The sequence below is a fragment of the Juglans regia genome, chromosome 9 (genome assembly GCF_001411555.2).
Source record: "Juglans regia cultivar Chandler chromosome 9, Walnut 2.0, whole genome shotgun sequence".
Taxonomy (NCBI): domain Eukaryota; kingdom Viridiplantae; phylum Streptophyta; class Magnoliopsida; order Fagales; family Juglandaceae; genus Juglans; species Juglans regia.
The window spans coordinates 21596665-21619951 of NC_049909.1; the positions used below are offsets into that span (position 1 = coordinate 21596665).

Genomic DNA, 23287 nt, shown 5'->3' on the forward strand with positions numbered 1-23287 from the left:
GAGAACATAATAATATAGTATATAAACTATACCATATATATAAATCAATAATATATACTAAATTGTTACTTATTAAATTTTGCATTATATATTAACTTATAATATAATATATATAGTACATTTTATATATCTATAACTATACTACATTGTATAGTATGATAGCATAATACTTTAGATGAGAACATAATAATATAGTATATAAACTATACCATATATATAAATCAATAATGTATAGTAAATTGTTACTTATTAAATTCTGCATTATATACTAACTTATAATATAATATATACTACATTTTATATATCTATAACTATACTACATTGTATATATATATATATAGACAATCAGAATGTGTATTTTGGACACCTATCTTGATGTCTGAAGATATGTACGGCCCACTTCATAACAACAAACGCAACAAATGAAGGTACGCAACTACAACATGATCACAAGCTAGCTAGCTAGTCGGTCCTTTATTTTTTATTTTTTTTAAGACATAATTTATATTACACTCAAAATTTGAATAATAATCATATTCTAACTAAATTAGTATGAATATACTATATATACTTACTCCATGTTATATATTAAACATCATATTATCTGTATATTAAATGTTTTTAATCTTTACTTAAAAATAAGATCATAAACTTATAATTTTCTTATTAAACATATTCAATAAAAATTCAAAAATAATAATCACAATATTTTAAATCCATATCACAGAATATTCATAATATTCTCATAACAATATTTATACACATATTAATTCATCAATGAACACCATAAACTCACAAACTATTCACAAAATTCACAAATAATAATCACAATTATTTCAAGAGTAAGCATAAAATCACAACAACATGTATAAACATATTGCTAAACTTTAGAAATATAACTAGCACTCACAAATTCAAAAAAACTAATTAATCTAATTTTCAATAATATTATATAACATTATAATATATAACATAAACCTTTATAATATAATATATTATAGATAATATTTTGGAAAGTAAATTGACAAACGTTCGAACGTAATAATAATTACGTTCGAACGTTTTGTGTATATAAGGCCAAAACCGAACGTCAAAACAACATTTCCAATAGCTCCATCGTCATTCTCTTGCATGCCGCCACGCCTCCGTCACCGCCACCGTCAAACTCCGCCACAACCGTCACTAAAAGGTAGGCATTCATCTTTTATTCAAATAACATGTATTTTATTGATATTTGGATTGAGTTTGGTTTAAAACGGGATAAGTGGTGGCCGGATTTTCAACTCCATTTTCTGGCCACCACGGCTTGCCATTGGCCGAATAGTCACCGTAGAAATGTTTCTCGAAGTGTATACTTCATTTCTACGGTGACATTTCGGCATTTAGAACCTTATAGAGTAATTTTCGAGATTTCAATAATGGTTTAGGAAACTCAGCCTGTGTCGTCAAGTTCGAACGTTTCACCAAGACGTTCGAACGTACAAAGTTTCAATTAAATAGTCGTTATGGCTTCTACGTTCGAACGTTCATTGTCTTACATTCGGACGTCATTTTCATCAATTTTACGTGCAAACGTTTAATGTATACGTCCGGACATACTACTTTTTAAATATTATTAAACGACATACGTTCGAACGTGAGTTTTTTACTTTCACACATAAATCACATACGGTCGAACGTTTAACTATAACGTCCGAACGTAGTGATTTTCTACTTTATTCATGCTTTGACGTTCAGACATTCATATATTTACGTTTGCACGTAAAACAAATAGATTCGAACGTATAATATAAACGTCCAAACGTACGTCAGCCAATATTTATTTACTGCTTATATTCGAACGTCTATGTTTTACATTTGAACGTATATGTTTTATGTTCGAACGTATATGTTTTACGTTCAAACGTAAATGATATACGTTCAAATGTAAATTTATTTACATTATTTTACGTCCGAACGTATGAAATAAATGTCCAAACGTTTTATTTTAACGTTTGAATGTTTATTTTGCTATGTTCGATCGTTAATACAGAGTAGCTTAAACTTAATACAAAAAAATGCATTAATGTAAATAATTTTTTTTCCTTTTCTATTTTCAGGATATGGCTCAACCACTGCATACTAGGAAACGAGGGAGGGAATGAGCCACTCAGGACACTGCTCGTATCGGAGCTCGTACTGTTATGGTAGAGCGAGAGGTCCAGATTAATGAGTTCGACAAACTCAAATGGCAGCAGACGAACCTGAGAGATGTTTTCCTCAGTAGAGACTGGGGAAATATCTGCACATTGAGGGGGAAGGTATACCCATCAATGGTTCAGGAATTCTATATGGGGATGTGTGACATGCCTCAGGATGCATCCTCTCACACCGTGACTATACGCGGTGTTTCCATTTAGGTATCACCAGATGTCATCGGCGAGCACCTCGGGATTCGCCGAGGAGTTGAGACATTTGCACACTCAACACCCCGTGAGGATATAGGCACTTCTACATCATCTACTGGCCGCCCATTTGAGCCAGCATCAGCCAGAGATGCAGGCCATTCAGAGGCTGAGGATACTGACGTCGAGGCTCGAGATGATGACCGAGACGAGGATTTCTACATCCTCACCGAGAGGGACCGCATGCAGATCGAGCGGAAGAACGCCTTCAACCAAAACCATCTACTGCATTTCTTCCGCATATTGCACCTTATTGTTGCAACAAATGTCGATCCTGTGGCATATAAGATCACATTTAGTCGTCTTCGGGTACAATTTTTTATACGAGTGGCACGTGGAGATCCTATAGATTTGCCACTGCACATCTTTGAGAGAATCCGTTATGAGGCGAGCATCGTCTCCACAGATAATCTCCCATACGGTGTCCTAATCAGCCAACTATTACTTGCAAGGGGAGTGCCGACCCAGCCAGAGGAGCGGGTCAAAGATCATATGAGCCCCCTCGACATGACCACACATCGACGTAGCATTGGACAGGCGAGGGGACGCCAACCACCCCCTGTAGAGGATCTAGTTCCTCCAACGCAGCTTGAGCCAGATCATGTAGGGAGTAGTAGTCAGCATATGCCGAGTACATCTACAAGAGATGTGCGGCCTGCTTGGGTTGATGCGGTCATCACACAGCTGACTGCGCATATCAATCATATGATCGATCGATCGCTCGAGGCTATATCGGCATCTGTTACCGAACTCACCCATCGTGTAACTATCCTCAACGACAAGGTTGTACCTTGACTGAAGAGGTACGGAGTTCAACTTTGGCGGATAACGTTATCATCTGACTGTTGTTTACTACATTCTATCAAATTTTATATTTTATTTTTAATATTTGTAAAGAAAAATATTATTGAATATTTTTATCGTTTTTTAATTTTAATTCTTAATCTTTTTTGATGTTATATTTTCCAACTTTAATACTAAATCACTGCATTTCAAATATATAAATATATACAAGTCAATTTTTTATACACAATAAAAACCACATAATTTTTAAATTAAAGTCATATTTAATTTAAATTTACAATGAACGTTCGAACGTTATTAATTAACGTTCAAACATTGGCGCAAACATTTCACGTTCGAACGTTAATTAATAACGTTCGAACGATTGCGCCAAAACATTTCACGTTCGCACGTAAACAGCCACAACGTTCGAACGTATATGTGACGTTCAAAAGTAAATTTCCCATACGTTGGAACGTAAAAAAAATCTCATCTGTCTTTAGTGACGGTTTCCAAAAACTGTCACAGAAAATGTATTTTAGTGACGGTTTAGGGACTGTCACAATTTTCCAACCGTCACTAAAAAGTAATTGTGTTGTAGTGCATATATGCATGCATTAATAATATGTGTGCATAGTTCCATCACAAACCTGCATCTTGTGTCCATGATCTAGTGTCCTAACTGCAGGCCGGTACATAACGTCCGTCTTAATTTATATATATGATCATTTTTTGCATGTCTTGTACATATGCATGTAGATTCAATGGTCGGGATTTCTTGAGAAGGTTTAAGGGGAAGAGAATATTGTTCGTAGGGGACTCTCTAAGCCTTAATCAATGGAAATCTCTCACATGCATGATGGCTTTCTAAATATTTCTTCCAAGTGCAGAAGCTATCAAAGTAGTACATGGATAAGTTCTATGGTCATTTCCACAGGGACAATAGTATTCATGCTGAGCAAACATATAATGAAGTGTATTTTGTGTGAGGAACTTGTTGGTGAAAGGGGTATTTATGCAACCAAGAAGAGAAATAAGAAAAGTATATTTATGTTTTGATTTGAAGTGTATTAATGAAGAGTGGTTTGGATCTTTTCTATATTTTTTTGAATAATTTTCTGAATGCTTGTAGACTTAAAAAGGAATGGAAATAGAAAGAAATGAGAAAAGAAATTGAATGCTAGAGAAATGAGTGCAAGTAATGTAGAGATTGCAGTAATATCAAAACAAGTGACACAATATGTCAAACACTTGGGCTACAAGAATGTTTTCTCCTTTTTCAAACTATGATTAAGAGGTCTAACTCTATAACTCAATTGTCAATCTTGTCTAAGCATTAACAATCGGAAAATGAAGATTTACCACCAGATTTCCAATCTAAAGTATCTATAGAGTGCAAATAAATTTACTATAAATACTTACCATGAAAAACCTTGAAAATATTACCAAGTTTCTGTTGTGCCTTACGTCGACAGTAGAACAAGAACAAGAGTTTTTAGTTTTGACTTATCTTAACAAAATCAACTTGCAAAACTATAAAATGGATTTTTATCATATCATAATCACTCTAATCAGTGGTTTAGTGCAAGAGAATTCATATCTTGTAGCTAAAGTTGTAAACTTAGCCTAATATCATTCTCTCAAGAAAATATAAATTAAAACAAGTAAACTGTTCTGTGCATAACAAAACTGCTGAAAAAATCGAGAATCTCCGTAGCTGATAAAATAAATTCCTCTAAAGAAAAAAAAAAGTCTGAAACCGAAAATCCCCTCAAAGAAAAGCAAACTAAGAAACCCTAGAAAAAAATAAGATTGCCGAAAAAAAAAAAAAAAACCGCACGGAAAAATGCTCTTTTTATACTCTAAGTGCCCCCCCGTTTCAACCTTTGCATTTCAGCCTTCCCGTTTCGCATCTCCAGCTTAGATTCCTGCGTTGCACGTCTCCTGCCATGTGTTTTGAGTCGCCCTGCTGTGAGGCCACGATCCAGCCTCTGCATTGCATCCAGGTCTGCGTTTCAGACCTCTGCCTGCGTCTTCAGCCCAACGTTTCATCCCGCGTGCTGCTTCTCTCCAGGTCTTGCTGAATGGAGGCCACGATCCCTGCAGTTTCGCGTGAGTTGGTATGCCCGTCATTTCATCTCCAGACCAGGTGAGGCCACCTCTCTCCACTCAATCCCGTGTGTGTGAGTTCTATTGCCTTCTTTTGGATGTTGTCGTGCCAGTTGGATAATTCCAAGAATATCTATGTGTTTTAACATCTTTTCCATAATGCCCTGCAACATAAATAAAATATGATAGGAGTAAAATTTTGGGAATAAATTTTGGTGTGGACTAACTGCAACACAACTCTTTTCAAGTGCAAAATACTAAAATTTAACATTGAGTCAAGTACTTAAAATTACTACATAATTAAGTGCTTAATTTATTTTTTTGGTTAAACAATTCATTCACTTTAACAGTTTAATCATGTAATTTTTGACACTTTATCAATACATGTTGCATGTTTCAGTGCCCCAAACAAACTACACTCTCGAGAGAAAAGGTGCTCTCTCCACGTTTACTTTGCAGGTGAGTAGTAGGTACTTTTGATGTTGCATGATCGAAGTTGCATAGGTTGAGATAAAAGAAAAATGAAATGTCCATTCTCTTCCCCATTTACGCGAAGCTTGAGCTTTAGAATCCCTTGCAAGTGATGATTTCTGAGACTAGGGGTGTAAATTTAAACCGGAAAACCGGTCCGGACCGGACCGAACCGGACCGGTTGGTCCGGTTTTGAACCGGTCCGGTCCGGAACCGGTTCCTATTTTATGAAAACCGGCCGGTTCCGGTCCGGTTCCGGTTCCGTAGTTTTTGGGACCGGACCGGACCGAACCGGACCGGTTGGAAAAAAAAAATATAAAAATTAATTTATATATTATACAAAATATTTATATATATAATATATAATTATATGTTAAATTTTTATATATAATATATATAATTATATATCATATATGAAAAATTTTTATATTATAATTTATAAATAATAACATAAAATGTTAATCTTAAATATGAACATTTGTAATTTATTTGATCATATGTTATTAATATAATTATATATAAGATAATGTTGTTATAATTTATAAAATAAAAGTTTAATCTTAAAGATAAAAATTTAATTGATCATATGCTTTAAGCATAATATATATATTAAATTTTTAATAACATTTTATAATAAGAATTAACACTTTATTATATGTTTTTTACATTTAAAAAAAACTGGAAAATCGGACCGGACCGGACCGAAAACCGGTAAAACCGGAAGTACCGGTTTAGGAGGGTAATCGGGGCGTAATCGGTTTTGAAAAATACAAAACCGGTACATACCGGTTCGGTCCTAGATTTTGTCCAAAACCGGACCGGACCGGACCGGTTACACCCCTATCTGAGACCCATGGTAAAAGAGATGGTCAAGTGCTGTCTGTGTTGGAGAACTTGGGTATGGTGGGAGCCACGGCTATGTGGAGGAATTGGTATCGTATATGGGTATCAGAATACCGGTGAAGTTAAATCTATATTCAACAACTCTTTGAGATTTTTATGTTTTTAAAAAAATATAATGATCAATGGATGATGCTATATAACTCAGACAATGGCGTTATCGTGTTGAGAACTTTGGAAAATTATCTACAGTTCTTTGGTGGCAAGCATGTTAGCAGTTGTGTTTTGTTTCATTTAGCTAAGGAGAGGTTTAGATAGTAAGTTGAGATGAGATGAAAATTAAATAAAATATTATTTTTTAATAAAATACCGGTGTGTAGTGTGAGGATAATGAGTAGAATTTTGCCCCTGTGAGAACAAAAAACAAAAAAAATAATAAAACTTAAACCTCGTAAACTTCAGAAAAAATGGTATCCTTCCTCTTTTAAAGCTAAGCAAAACCTTGGAAGAAAATCATATGACATACTACAGCCTCATCTTATAAGATCTCTATAAACTCACTTGAATTGAGACATCAAATATGCACTTCCCCAAACTACTAGATTTCTGATCATCAGAATACATTATTTCAGCAAAGTAGAGCTTTACTTTGTAGCTTCCCTTCCGTGAGCAAAGACCATAGTACTTAAGTGATAAAGGGGAAACTCGGGCTATTTGGTAGAAGTCTGGTCCACTCACATTGAAGGAAAATGTATTCGTTGCAAGGTAGGAAGCCTCAGACTTACCCATGTAAACCCATGTACTACTATAAGCCCATTTTTCATAAACAGAACTAAAGTGCGATCCGCCCTCTTTGCTTAAGTCATCTACATATTCATTCCCCTCAAAGCTCATCTCTTGCCCTCCACAATTAATAAACAAGGAATGATCTGCGGATATAGAAGTAATCGTGTCATACAATATTTACTCGTAAGCTACTGCAGTTCATGAAAGCACAATCATATATGCATCAATGCTTACAACTTGCTTCCAGAACAGAGGAGGTCCTACTGCAAACACCAACGACTCCTAGAAGCTGAGAATTCAGGTTTAGTCAAATAAATTTGGTCATAATGCAATTCAAACAAGCAAGATGAATGACTGGAAATCAAGTTCCTGTATGATTATTAAACCAAGTTAGAACAATGCAAATTGAGAGAGAAACTAAATCTTTATTTCTCTGTAAAAAATGACAAACTGTCCAACTTGCCTTTACAAGGGTTCATATACATTTTAAATAGAAACTTTACAAGCTCTATTCTAGGAAACTAGCTACTGTTAGACTATACAAAATTAATTTCAAAAATATGATGACTGTTACAAGCATGATTTTAGGCTAGTTGGCTGATGTTTGATTTTTGGCTTGATTTGTGGAATCTTCCTTTATACGCCCCCGCAAGATGGGGCTGCCATCGGCAAGACCAATCTTGTTTCTCAATTGTTCCGTACGTTGCCTTGATAGTGATTTTGTGAGAAGATTTGCAAGCTGGTCCTAAGTATTAACATGATGAACTTGGAGTGTTCCTTTCTGAACTATATCATGCACAAAGTGTAGATCAATTTGAATATGCTTCATGTGAGTGTTGGACTGGATTTAGACTCAGCTGTGTGGCACCCAAGTTATCACAAAGCAGCTTGGGTGTAGTGGATAGAGGGTGGCCGAGTTCTTTAAGCAATTGAAGTAGCCAAATGGTTTCAGAGGTTACATTTGCAAAGGCTCTATACTCAGTCTCGGTGGATGATCTAGCAACTGCTCTTTGTTTTTTAGAGCTCCAAGAAATAGGATTTGTGCCAAGAAAACTTATGTAAGCGGAAATTGAAGTTCTATCATCAAAGTTCCCTGCCCAATCCGCATCAGTGTAGGTTGTAAGAGTCGAGGGGCTGTTTTTTCTGATGTGAATTCCATAAAAAAATTGTGTATTTCAAGTAACGAAGGAGCCTCTTTGCAACTGTCCAGTGAGTTGTAGTTGGTTTATGCATGAACTGAGAGAGTTTATTTACTACAAAAGAGATGTCTGGCCTTATAAGGGAGAGATATTGGAGAGCACCTATAACACTCCTGAATTCGGTGCTATCAACTGAACTGGTTCCATCAATGAGCTTGAGGGCTGTTGTGGTTGACAATGGGATGGACATCTTTGGCACCAAACATGTTACTTTTGGACAGAATATCTCTAATGTACTTGTGCTAAGACAAGAAGAAATGGAGTTGTCCAATGTCTTTTAAAGAGAAGCAGTTTCCAAGTTTTGCAATTATGGAATCAACAAAGTGAGTATCATTTTCAGTTATGACTAAGTCATTCACATATACCAACAGAAAACATGTAACAGAGCTGGTTTTGTATATAAATAATGAAGAATCTGCTTTAGAATTCACAAACCCAAACTCTATAATGTTGTTCTTGAGAGCCGAGTACCAGGCTCTTGGTGCTTGTTTTAGGCTGTAAATGGCATGTAATTTGCAAATGCGGTTAGGCTTAAACATGTCCTTGAAGCCCGGAGGTTGAACCATGTAAACATTTTCAGTCAACATTTCATGTAAGAATGCATTGTTGACGTCAAGTTGTCTTAAAATCCACCCCTGCATAATAGCAATAGACAAACAGATCTTATGGTTGCTGGCTTCACAACTGGGCTAAATGTCTCATTGTAATCTAAGCCAAGGCGTTGATTGTACCCTTTGGCAACAAGCCTTGCTTTGAAACGTTCAACAGACCTATCAACTTTTCTCTTGACTCGAAAAATCCATTTACAGCCCACTGGTTTGCAGTGTGTAGGAGAGGGAACTAATTCCCAGGTACCATGACTCATCAAGGCCGTGAGTTCTTCAAACTTAGCATGTCTCCATTTTGGATCACAAAGTGCGTGACTGACACAAGTTGGTTCAATAGTGGGTTGAATGGGATGGCTGTTTGGTGATTGAGTTGAACTGACCGAGTGGTCATGGTGTGGGTTTGGGTTGTTGGAGGCATGTTATTGACCACAGACTCAGTGAGAGTTTCACAAGGATTTGGTGAACCTGTGTGTTGTGATTGCATGAAATGAGTAGACTCACTCATGTGTGACTCGTGTGGTGCGACTGAAGAACAAGATCTCAAATTAGGAAAATTGGGAGAAGAGAAATTAGGGCTATTACCTGAAGGTGCAGAGGAAGATGATGGGCTCGCGGTCTGCACTGGCGGTGGTCGCAGCAGGGGCAACGTTGAGATGGGCAGCATAGCGGTTGAAGATTCGGTGCAGATGGCTTGGGTCTTGAGAGGGCTGCTGGTTTCGTCGAAGATGACATGCCGAGAGAGATAGAGGTGTTTTGTGTTGAGATCAAGGCATTTGAAAATTTGGGTTTGGGAGTAGCCCACGAACAGACACAGAAGGGATTTGGGCTAGAGTTTATTTGAGTTATAGGGCCAGGTGAGGGGAAAATAAAGACACCCAAATTTTCTTAACTTGAGATAATTTGGACGTTGTTGAAATAAGGCTTCAAATGGTGATTTATTATTTGACAATGGTGTTGGTTGTCGGTTAATGAGATAAACAGCTGTTTGAAAAGCATGGGGCCAATAGGACAAGGGTAGAGATGCATCTTGTAATAAGGTTAAACATGTTTCAACAAGATGACGATGAAGACGTTCGGATACCCCATTTTGTTGTGGAGTATGAGGAGCAGTGGTATAGTGGCTAATTCCATGAATTGAAAAATATTTTTTGAGTGCCATAAATTCACCACCATTATCGGAATAAAGACATTTGATTTTTCTTTGAAAACAGTTTTCCACAAGATGTTTAAATTGTGAAAAAATTGTGCTTACTCCGGATTTGTTTGTTAAAGGGTAGAACCACATATATTTGGTAAAATGGTCGACCAAAATCAAATAATATTTGGAACCATCAACACCAATTGTATGCGCAGGATCCCAAACATCAGTGTATAAGAGATCAAGCGATGTATTAAACTAGTGGAACCAAAAGGTTGTTGGTAGGCTTTATTCATTGAACAAGAAGTACAAATGTGAGACACTTGGTCTTTTTTTTTTTTAATTGAAAGAGAAAAAGATTTGATAAGATAATGGACAATTTTTTGAGATGGATGTCCAAGCCGCTTGTGCCACCCATCAATCGAGGTCTGCTCATGCACATTTGCAGCCATTTTTTAGGGAGAGTCCACCAGTGAGCCCTGGAGTGTGTAAACACCGTCTTCACATGCACCTTTGAGTAGAATCGCCCCCGTGGTCTATTCCTTAACAAGAAAATAAGTGGGGTGAAATTTAAGAAAAAAATTATTTTGAATGGTGAACATAAATTAAATTTTTACAAATATTTGGAACACAAAGTGTATCATTTAAATGAAAGGTACGGGATGGTGATTAAAAAACCAAAGAACCAATGTGTGAGACACGCAAACCTGAATCATCACCAATTACAACTTCATTCGTCCCATCATATTCTGAATGCACTGAAAGATTAGTCAAATCACCTGTAATATTATATGAAGCGGCTGAATCAATGAGCCACTTAGTATCCTGTTTTGGAGAGATGGAAGCACAGTTTGCAGTAGCTTTGGAAAAAATCACTCACGGACACTGCTTTGCAATGTGACCCAATTGGTCACAAATTTGACATTTGGGTTGGAAACGTCGTTGACCATTGGACTTGCCCGAGTTGTTAGGCTTCTTGTTATCACGAGGCCCATTGTTTGGGCGTGAATGGCTCGAAGACCCCTTAAAGAGTTGGGACTTATTTGAACTCCGAAAGGAGTTGCCATTGTTTCCAGAGGAGGAAGACGAACCTGGACGTCGGTTCGTGTAGTTGGCCGTGGCTAGCAGCTGCTGGGTGGAAACTTCGAGACGACATAGATAGGCCTCATGGCTCACGAGAAGATCATGAAGTTCCTCAAAGGTGAGCGATTTTTCCCAAGCCCTAATCGGTGCAGCGATCTCCCGATAGTCTGAACCGAGGCCATTGAGGATGTATAAAGTGAGATCATCATCTGAAATGGGATGATCAATGAGAGCTATTTCATCGGCAAGGGACTTCACGACGTGCAGGAATTCCTGGATGGTTTGATTCCCCTGCTTGAATAATGTGATTTCCTCTTTGAGTTGCATTGCCCTGGTTCGGGATTTGCTAGCATAGAGGATGTGTAATTTCTGCCATGCTTCCTTAGAAGTATTGGCAACCGAAATGAGGGGGTAATGGCTGGTGCAGTGGAGGCGAGGATAGCACTTAGAATGAGTTTATCCTACCTTACCCAGTGGATTTTTTGAAGGGAGGATGTGGGAGTGTCGGTTTGAGGGGGGCAAGACTTATCTCCAGTGACATAGTCGAGAAGATTGTACCCAATTAAAAGAGCTTCAAAGTGGGCACGCCACTGTGGGAAGGTTGAGGGAGTAAGTTTGTCATTGATTTGTACTGAAATGTTGAATGCAATCAAGGGAATATCTGTGGGGGAGGAAGGGTTTTGAGTGGGATTAGAGGATATGGGGATCGAATTATCATGAGAGGATGGCTCTCCTGATACCATGATGAGAATTGAGAGAGAAACTAAATCTTTATTTCTCTATAAAAAATGACAAACTGTCCAACTTGCCTTTACAAGGGTTTGTATATATTTTAAATAGAAGCTTTACAAGCTCTATTCTAGGAAACTAGTGACTGTTATGACTATACAAAAATAACATAATTAATTTCAAAGATATGATGACTGTTACAAGCATGATTTTAGGCTAGCTGGCTGATGTTTGATTCTTGGCTTGATTTGTAGAATCTTCCTTTATAAGAGGAATGAATATGTCAGACATGTGTATGCTTCTTGGTCAGTCATGTCTTCTGTCTTTGACAGGACAATGTATGATTAGTGAATTAAAGAAACTTACATAGGCGACCCTGAAAAATTGTTGTAAGATATATCCCTGCAATACAAAGAAACATATCGTCATTGTGTATAGACAGATTTACAACCAAATAAAATGAAAATTCGCAGCTTAAAGGAGACTTACAACTTATTTGGGTTGTTCAATATCCCAGTTGGGACTTCCCCATTCAATGAGTTGTTGGCTAGAAACCTACATCCATAAAATATATGTCTCTCGTTTCTTGCCAAGAGAGCAGTCTCAGAGAAGTATAAACATGGAGACAATCTGAGAAACATTATAAAGACAACATTTGAAAGATTGACCAAAAATTTACTTTATGTGCTTTATCAGCTTACATGTAATCTAGATCCAAGTTCCCAAGTTGCTCTGGAATTGGACCACTTAAACGATTGAAGCTCAGGTCTCTACAAGACAAGAAAATTTCATATGAGCATACATTGTAGTTGATGTTACAATTTTGGACAGAAAAACCTGACAGGAAAAAAAATGGACGTGTTGTGTGACTTATATGCGATAGTCTCTGTTCAAAAGTAAGTGCATAAATAACATACTGCAGGAAATTAAACTGGATTTCAGCCTGGACATAGAAAAAGAACTTCATAAGTAAAAACATCTCGAGAAGTAGGGTCATTTTAAGCAACTTACAATTCTTTCAAAGCTTTCAACTCTCCAATATAATCTGGGATTGGACCAGTGATTAAGCAATTTCTAAGCCACCTGAGGGCACAGCACAAGAGTAAGAGCATAAAAAATAAACCAAAAAGTTGGTCACAATAGGATAATCGTTGCAGAAAACAAAGTAAATATATAGAACTTACAAATATTTCAATTTTTGCAAATTTTTCAAATCAGGGAATCCAATACTTGATCCTTGCAAATCAGATATCCTCCTGAAAAACATGACAGATTAGTAAAAATAATTGTACCATCTTCTACATTTCCCAATTCTAATCAATTTCCAGTAAAGGAACATGTACTCACAGTTGAGTTAAGTTTGTCAAACGGGATATGTTAGAAAGGATGGGGCCCTCCATGGACGTGCCTTGCATATCACTACAAACAGAGTACTTGCAAGTAACTAACAAGGAGAAAAGGAGTAAGCAGTGGCAGATTGTGAAATGGCAGAAACCAAAGGAGGGTTGGTTCAAGTTAAATGTAGATGGGAGTAGTAGAGGTAATCCAGGTAATGTCGGGGTCAGAGGTCTCATAAGGGATCACTTAGGAAATCTGGTATATGCCTTTTTTGATTTTATTGGCCACGGCTTCAGTAATGTGGCAGAGTTCATGGCTCTGTTTCATGGGGTGAGACATCTTCGTCGGCTAGGTTTGTTACAGGTGGAGATAGAATTGGATTCTAGCACGGTGGTGAACTGGCTCAAAAGAACTACTTGCCCTGTCTAGTACCTTGAAGATTACTGGGATGAACTGCTTCTTATGCTACGGGACATGACATTCTCCATTCGTCATGTGCATAGAGAAGGAAATGCGCCTGCAGATTTCCTTGCAAGATTGGGTTCAGAGGAGGTCTATGCTTCTTGGCAGTTGACTGATAATATTCCTGGTAGTCTTTGGGGATTGGTATGAAGTGATAAGATGGGTATTCCGTATATTAGGAAGGAAGTGTAGTTTGGTAATTGATTTGTTGTCTTGGAGGAAGGATTTATTTTGTTCTGTTTTCTGTTCTTGAGGTGATTAGTTTTAAGTCTTTTGTAATAAGGTTTGCCCTCCACCTTAAGTGAGGAGGAATAAAAGCAGTTTAGTTTACGAAAAAAAAAAAAGAAAGTGAAGTACTGTCACCAATTTCCTTTGGAATTGTACCACTTAGCTGGTTTCCCAGAAGAGACCTGCAGAGTACCAATTACCTTTACAAACTGACCAACCCATTGACCCTTGGCCAACACCTGCATGGAAAATAAAATATATGCTTTCGTAGATACAACATGCAAATAAATACTCACAGATTGACAAGAGGGAGCTGATCGGCAAAACTCGGAGGAATTGATCCATTGATATAATTGCGAGTGAGATCACTGTTTAATGGAAGAAACTTCACTACTTAGTACTCTTTCTCAACTTCGAATCATTGGAAAAAAAAAAAAAGGATCCCAATATTCCATGAAATTTTGTCAAAATCTAATGAAATATTAACGGACTTCATATATTCTAGAATAAAAAAAAAAGTGGTCTTCACTGATAATGCAATTTTAATGGACCTGTTTACTAAGCTGGTTTTCGAATATCCCGTAGAAATGCAATTTTTCTATTGTCATGGCCCTCATCGTTAGCTTGCCTGGTATATATATCGCATCCCCGTTTACCGTATTTATAACCATCTATCTCTTTTACAATAAATAATGCTATTGTCTTTTAAAAGTTCTAAGAAAAACCAATTCAGATCCTATGTCAAATTTCATAGTCTCCGGAACGCAATGGGCTATCCTCGAATGCACCGAGAACCCATGATCATAAGTCTCCATGATCAAAAACTCTCAAATGGCAAAATAGCAAATTACTCGTGACGCAATGAGAGCTTAGTTGAACAAGAATTAAGTGTTTGGTTTTTAAAAAAAAAATCAATGTATAAATGACATGACTCGATATATATGAGATGTCAGATCTAGCACTGTATATTAAAAGAGTTTTAAAATCTAACGTATTATATCAATTCAGATTTATTTTTATAAGATTTATTTGTAAAAAACAATTTTTCACTTGAACTCTCTAATGCAGAAAATTAAAGTGGGCATGTTTTTCTTACAGTTGTATCAGATTAGCAAGATTTCTGAGTTCAGCCGGTAGGACTCCGCTAAAAGCAAGATCCTTCAGCTGACTGTCACACAAAAAGAAAAAGAAAAAATCCATAAAATAACTGAAATAAAAATATATCAAAGTTCTAGTACTATTTAGGAGAGGAAAACATCATTATGTGGTCATACATATTTTTGCATACTTATATAAATATATATATATAGCTCATGTATACCACAACTATTAATATATATTATTGCTGAAAAGATAGCTAGACAGATATAAAATCCATGAAAAAAGTGCTGATATCAACAAACATTTAGGTTCATGTTTATTAATTAAGAAAAATGTGGCTAGGGATAGCAAAAGGAAGGCTCATACATGCTCGTGATTCCGCAAACAGTGCCATTTCGAGAGTGCAGTCGCACGTGACATTGCTTAGAGTTTCGATACCGTCCATAATTTGTTGATACTTGTATCATGACAAAAAGTTTCGTCGATCCTCCAATTTAAGTTCTGTAATTTTGTGGATATTGCTTCGAGAGCTTTCACTGTTGATCAACAAAATAAATTGGTAAGCCGAATGTATATATGTATGTTAAATAAAATCTACGAATCATCCTGGTCAAAAGGAAATGAATAGCAAAAATTGAGAGAGAAAGAGGTAAGCTCACGTAATCTAAGTTTATATTTTAAAAAGATTAATCAATAGTATAATTAAAATTTTGGTGGAATTATTATAAAAATTAAGAACATATATCTCTCTCCTAAATAATGTGGTATTCTATATATTATTTATATTAATCAGAAAATATAATAAATAAAACACCGTTACACCAGTCTTATACAGTGGAAAAAGGCTCATAAAAAAGAAAAAAAAGTTTAAATTAATTTTTTAAAAAATCTAGATAATCATGATTCAATCTTTTTATGAGTGATAAGATCATTTAGTGACGGACGCCTCTACAGCCCCCGCTGGCTGTCCCGCTCCCGGTCCCGCTCAGTGTAAAATGTAATGCTTTTTTATTTTATTTTTTTATACATATATTTTTTTAATACTATAAAATATTTTTAAAAAAAATAAAAAAATTATAATATCATTAAAAAATACTTATTTAATTATTAAATAAAAAAAATATTAAAAAAATTATAGCGGGACTGGAAGCGAAATCAAGAGCAGTGAGAGTAGCATTATTCTTTGGATCGTGCTACAGCCCCCGCTGGGGGCTCCCGCTGGGAGCTCCCGCTGGGCTGTAGTGTATTTTTGTATGTGTTTTTTTTAAGTTATTTTTTATATAATTTTTTTTAATATTTTTTAAAAAATAAAATAAATTTAGAACATTATTAAAAATACTTTCTTAATCAAAAAGTAAAAAAAAAAATTATTAAAAAATACTTCCTTAATCACGAAGTAAAATAAAAATATTTTACTTCGTGATTAAGCAAGTATTATTTAATAATATTATAAATTTTTTTATTTTTTAAAAATATTTAAAATCATTAGAAATATCTACATAAAAAAAAAATTTTAAAAATACACATAAAAAAATACACTAGAGCTCCAACGGGAGCCCCCAGCGGGAGCTCTAGCATTTTCCTTATTCTTTAGTAACCCTGTGATTATTCTTTTGTACAGCGAAAATGGACAGAAACTTTCTCTACACTCTGCATGCATGGATTGATGATGAGACCTGCAAGTACCTCTATTATTGCTAGATGACATAATCAATAAGGGCCTCAACTTTACAAAAGTGGATGAAATTGAACCAAAATAGCACAAGTTGCTCTGGACTGGATAACTACTAGGAAAATACTACCTATTTCTACCGCTCTATTTTACTTTTTTATTTTTATTTAGTAATTAAGTAAGTTTTTTGCACTTAATTTACATGATTAAATACATATGTAGTATGTTTTCAAAATTAAAAAAACGACAAGTAAAGAATACATACAGTATAATATTGACATGATAATATTTAGTTTTATAAAAAAAATATTAATTATAAACTTCTTATATAAATTAATTCCATTCATTTTAGCAATAACATATACAACTTTTTAATATGTAAACTCAAGTTCCAATGAATCTCAATCAATAGTTATTAGATCCGTTAAGATAGTGAAATATTTTATTTTATTATTATAATTTTTTAAATGTTTTACATAAATTATAATAAATAATTTAATTTTTTAAAATTTTAAAATAATAATAATATTAAATAATATTCTAAGTTAGACAGATAAAAGATATTGGAGGGCCATTCTAGAGAAATATTCTACGTAAGTAATGAAATGTATCAACTGATCAATCGGCCGACACTACAGTGGCTGACGTGGACCCATATCACATGTATGCATATTGTTCTTGTTCTGTAGTGGCCATCACTACAGTTGTACTGCTACCATTATCCTTTTCGGTATTCATGGGGAAGAATAATTCTAAATAATTGAGAAAAAAGGATCTAAAAAAAACTGGAACTTCAGGGTAAAAGGCATAGTTTCACAACTTTCACTCATTCCATCATGAAAGTTGCCCTGAATTTCGGAAATGAAACAAAAATCTCAAAGAAACTGCTTTCACAGAATGGAAAAAACGGGTGTATATACAAAATACAGGAACATCGCAATTCTGAAAATAACAAAATATATCCACAGAAAATTAAACAGATGTCCAAGATCATTGTAGCGTGAGAAAAGTAGCTTCATTCTGTGCCAAAGGTTGAGCGTTTGTTCCAAACTCAGTGAGACAATTCAAAACCGAAATGGCAAGAACAAGAACATAGACAATCTTTTCTAGATCAATAACCCCATTTTCCTCCCCCGACTAACTCAAACTGCATGCCAGTGCTTATTAAGGTCCTTTGTGGGCGGGAAAAAGCGAGAAGGAGAGCAGAAACACAAACAAACGCCCAAAGGGAGAGAGACAGGGTGGTTGGAACGTTGGTGGCAAAGAATAAGAGGACAAGTTGTTACATAATAAGAGAACTGGAAACATGCAAATGTTAAAGACTTCGTTTGGTTCTTTAACTACTCTCAACTCTTCTCAACTCATCATTATAATTTTTTTAAATTTTAACACAAAATATAATAAATAATTCAATTTTTTCAAATCTCAAAATAATAATAATGTTAAAAAATAATATTTTAACAATATTTTATCATCTCAACTCAACTCAACTCAACTCACTTCAACATCCAAACACAACCTAAACGTAAATAAGTGTATTAGTATTGGATTATATTATGTAAATGTAAAATTTATATAAAATGATATGATTTTGTATTTGATTATTCTATTTAAAATTTATTTTTACATTAGATTATTTATTTATTAGTTAAAATAATAATAAAATATTTTAATTTAACAATATATTTTTTTTAATTTTTTTATTCTATTAATAAGGAGGGGAACTCTTTAAAAAATATATATATATTAATTATAGAAAATGCTTTTACTTTTATAAAAAAGCACTTTGGAACGCGAAAAGTCGTTTAAGTACGGCCGTAAGCAGATTGAAAGGATTGGGAATTGACTACCGGGGGGAGGGAGGTTACGTACGAGTTTAATCCTTCTCCAACCAGTCGGTCCATCTTGAAATTTTTTTTTTTTTTTTAATAGGTTCTATCGTTTGCTCATGGTTTAGAACCACCACTGGCACCGGATCGAATATCTTAGGATGGAGTCGTGCTATATGTACATATTTTATGCATTTATTAAGTGATAATTTTATTATCGTATTTTCTTTAATTTAAACTTTAAATTTTAAATTTTTTATGATTTTCCATAGTCAACACGTTAACATATTTTCGAATAATTTTATTTACTTTTGTTTTTGTTTTTTTTACAATACGAACGTACAGGCCAAGACCGTGCACTCAAACGTACGGGAAAAGTCTTATTTTCGAATAAATCGTACGCTATCCATTTGCCCCAGCGCCCACATTTATTGAAGAACCACAATTATGCTTAATTACCAAATTGACAGTCAAAATGAGCGCCTTCACATCACGTATCTTGATTGATTGAATATTTGCAAGACTAGTCGTTGCCTACCATTAATGCAGCTTCATACAAAGGTAAACAGGCAACTTAAGTAAGCGAGCTAGAACTGGAAGATCATGAATATGCATGGCCCACATGATAATCAAAGGGGACTGCACCAGTATATCATGCATGCATAGCCTCCAAACGACTTTTCTAACCTGTATCTCCGATGGTGGCTACGAGCATTATGTCATTATATATGGGACGTGGTCTTCATTTGCCCATAACAATTAATTATCATTGACAGCTGAATTTCCTCGAACCAGCTTCTTCGATCCCTCTCGATGTCGTATCTTTTTTTCTCACGTTGATTTCAGAGGAAAAGATGTTTGGGAGTACTTTTATACCCAATTTGGGGCAGATTTTCATGAACAGCTGTGGACATCGGGTTGAGAACCTGTGGTCCTTCATGCAGCCACGCAAGCAGGTGCTATATTGTATACAAGAAAAACGATAAATACACAATATTTTATATAATAATATTTTAAAAGGAAGGATGTTTTTATAAGATATCTTATAAAATTAACATAATTTTATAAAAATATTTTTATTTTATAATATGTTGCAAAAAAATTTTGTGGGAAGTGTTATATGTTTATCACTACTTATTATATACAAAGTTGAAAACTGGTACGGAAACAGCCAGTGCAATAATTTTTATTTAAAGAAATGGCGATTGAGATTGTAATATTTAAAATATAAAATAAATAATAAAATTTATCTTTTTTATTAATTTAAAATTTTAAAATAAGTGATAATTTCGTATAATATAAAATCAGAGGTCATGATCGAATCATGATTCTATACTTTACTACTATAAAATGATTTATACATATTTCAAATAAACAAGTTTTGAGCATGCATTTATAAAAAATTAGACTCAATCTTAAAAAAGTATAAAAAAAATATTACTTTTTAGTGAGATTTATTTTTTTACAAAGAACTTGCGCAAGATTTGTTTATGAGATGTAAGATCTAACACTGTACATTAAAAGAATTTTAGAATCTAACGTATTATATCAATCAGATTTATTTTTATAAGATTTATTTGTAAGCGAAACAATTTTTTACTTGAGCTCTCTAATGCAGAAAATTAAAGTGGGCATGTTTTTCTTACAGTTGTATCAGATTAGCAAGATTTTTGAGTTCAGCCGGTAGGACTCCGCTAAAAGCAAGATCCTTCAGCTGGCTGTCACACAACATTTTCAACTTCTCATAAATACATTTAAAACTCATTTTAACATCTAAACACATCTAACTTCAATATCATATGTGAGCCCCACAGAACTCACTTTATCATCTCAACTCACTACCATTTATAGAGAACTCAACTCAGCTCAGTTCAACATCCAAACGCAGCCTTAAAGTTCTTAATGTTAGGACATAAATGAAATGATTAAATTTAGCTTTTCTCATAAAATTAAGTTTTTAATATAAGTAGTTATTTCATATGATATCATAGATGAGGTCCTAAGTTTGAACTTGGACTCCAGACTTTACTCTCATTTAATTAAATATTTTACATATTGGAAGAGCCTGACCCACATATAACATACAGTGTTGGAATATGAATTAACTAATTAAATTAATCAAGCTCTTTCTCATTAGCTTAAGTTTTAGGATCAGTGGCGATTTAACAACCAAGACATGATTAACAGTTCTCTACGCTGTATGAAACAAAAATCTAGTAAGAAAAAAAGAAAGAAAACATGATTATTCACAGTTTTGAGCTATTAAGATTGTTATCATAACCTTTTACAACCACCTATACTACTATTTGTTTTCAAAAATCCCAAGCAAGAAAACAATGCGAAATATTAAAACTGATACAAATAAAATTCGAAATAAAACAATAGGTTTTCAGAAAAGCAACCGCCAAGTACCAGTTCCAATGAGTCACCATAACAGATAGAAGATTGAAATTTCCCATCAACAAGAAACAAAAGTCTTGGCATATACCAACTTCCAGAGGAACAAACATCCCAAATTTACCAACGACATATTGTGAACAAGTTCAAATAACCATAACATGAAGTAACATGGACAAGGAACACATGCATGTGTTGTTGCAAATCCAGAACAAGGTAATCAACCCCGGATCCACATTGAAAAGCAAAATGAAAAATAAAAATAAAAGTGGGATCGTCACATCCGAAAACAAAACTTTCGCATAAATATATAAGCACATTTATCGCAATCGTTAAACCCAGCATAATCCTAGCAAACCGACAACACTGAAAGCTTTACAACCAACAAGAACAGACAAGAAAAAGAACAAAAAAAAAAAAAGAAGGAAAAGAACAAGGAGGCACCGAGACAACAAGAACCAATACCGTTCTCAAATAGAATCCAATATGATATGATACAAAATAATTCGACTTATTCACATAATGGACAGAAACTTTCTCTACACTCTGCATGCATGGATTGATGATGAGACCTGCAAGTACCTCTATTATTGCTAGATGACATAATCAATAAGGGCCTCAACTTTACAAAAGTGGATGAAATTGAACCAAAATAGCACAAGTTGCTCTGGACTGGATAACTACTAGGAAAATACTACCTATTTCTACCGCTCTATTTTACTTTTTTATTTTTATTTAGTAATTAAGTAAGTTTTTTGCACTTAATTTACATGATTAAATACATATGTAGTATGTTTTCAAAATTAAAAAAACGACAAGTAAAGAATACATACAGTATAATATTGACATGATAATATTTAGTTTTATAAAAAAAATATTAATTATAAACTTCTTATATAAATTAATTCCATTCATTTTAGCAATAACATATACAACTTTTTAATATGTAAACTCAAGTTCCAATGAATCTCAATCAATAGTTATTAGATCCGTTAAGATAGTGAAATATTTTATTTTATTATTATAATTTTTTAAATGTTTTACATAAATTATAATAAATAATTTAATTTTTTAAAATTTTAAAATAATAATAATATTAAATAATATTCTAAGTTAGACAGATAAAAGATATTGGAGGGCCATTCTAGAGAAATATTCTACGTAAGTAATGAAATGTATCAACTGATCAATCGGCCGACACTACAGTGGCTGACGTGGACCCATATCACATGTATGCATATTGTTCTTGTTCTGTAGTGGCCATCACTACAGTTGTACTGCTACCATTATCCTTTTCGGTATTCATGGGGAAGAATAATTCTAAATAATTGAGAAAAAAGGATCTAAAAAAAACTGGAACTTCAGGGTAAAAGGCATAGTTTCACAACTTTCACTCATTCCATCATGAAAGTTGCCCTGAATTTCGGAAATGAAACAAAAATCTCAAAGAAACTGCTTTCACAGAATGGAAAAAACGGGTGTATATACAAAATACAGGAACATCGCAATTCTGAAAATAACAAAATATATCCACAGAAAATTAAACAGATGTCCAAGATCATTGTAGCGTGAGAAAAGTAGCTTCATTCTGTGCCAAAGGTTGAGCGTTTGTTCCAAACTCAGTGAGACAATTCAAAACCGAAATGGCAAGAACAAGAACATAGACAATCTTTTCTAGATCAATAACCCCATTTTCCTCCCCCGACTAACTCAAACTGCATGCCAGTGCTTATTAAGGTCCTTTGTGGGCGGGAAAAAGCGAGAAGGAGAGCAGAAACACAAACAAACGCCCAAAGGGAGAGAGACAGGGTGGTTGGAACGTTGGTGGCAAAGAATAAGAGGACAAGTTGTTACATAATAAGAGAACTGGAAACATGCAAATGTTAAAGACTTCGTTTGGTTCTTTAACTACTCTCAACTCTTCTCAACTCATCATTATAATTTTTTTAAATTTTAACACAAAATATAATAAATAATTCAATTTTTTCAAATCTCAAAATAATAATAATGTTAAAAAATAATATTTTAACAATATTTTATCATCTCAACTCAACTCAACTCAACTCACTT

General features: G+C 34.4%; 1 protein-coding gene and 1 long non-coding RNA gene across 3 annotated transcripts in view; one reads left to right on the top strand and one right to left on the bottom strand.

Annotated features, from left to right (window-relative positions):
- Positions 1–13216, bottom strand: part of LOC109005789 — a 104542-nt gene extending 91326 nt beyond the window's left edge. Inside the window, exons 1-4 of one of the 2 annotated variants that reach the window (XR_004802368.1) lie at positions 13202–13216; positions 12892–12960; positions 12680–12745; positions 12559–12592 (exon numbers count right to left, since the gene is read on the bottom strand). This is a non-coding gene — a long non-coding RNA (uncharacterized LOC109005789). Of the gene's footprint in view, positions 1–12558; positions 12593–12679; positions 12746–12891; positions 12961–13201 lie in introns of those variants that run through there. The other variant, XR_004802369.1, reaches the window with a different exon arrangement.
- Positions 1–23287, top strand: part of LOC109014842 (probable leucine-rich repeat receptor-like serine/threonine-protein kinase At3g14840) — a 61160-nt gene that overhangs the window by 22228 nt on the left and 15645 nt on the right. The window lies entirely within an intron of this gene.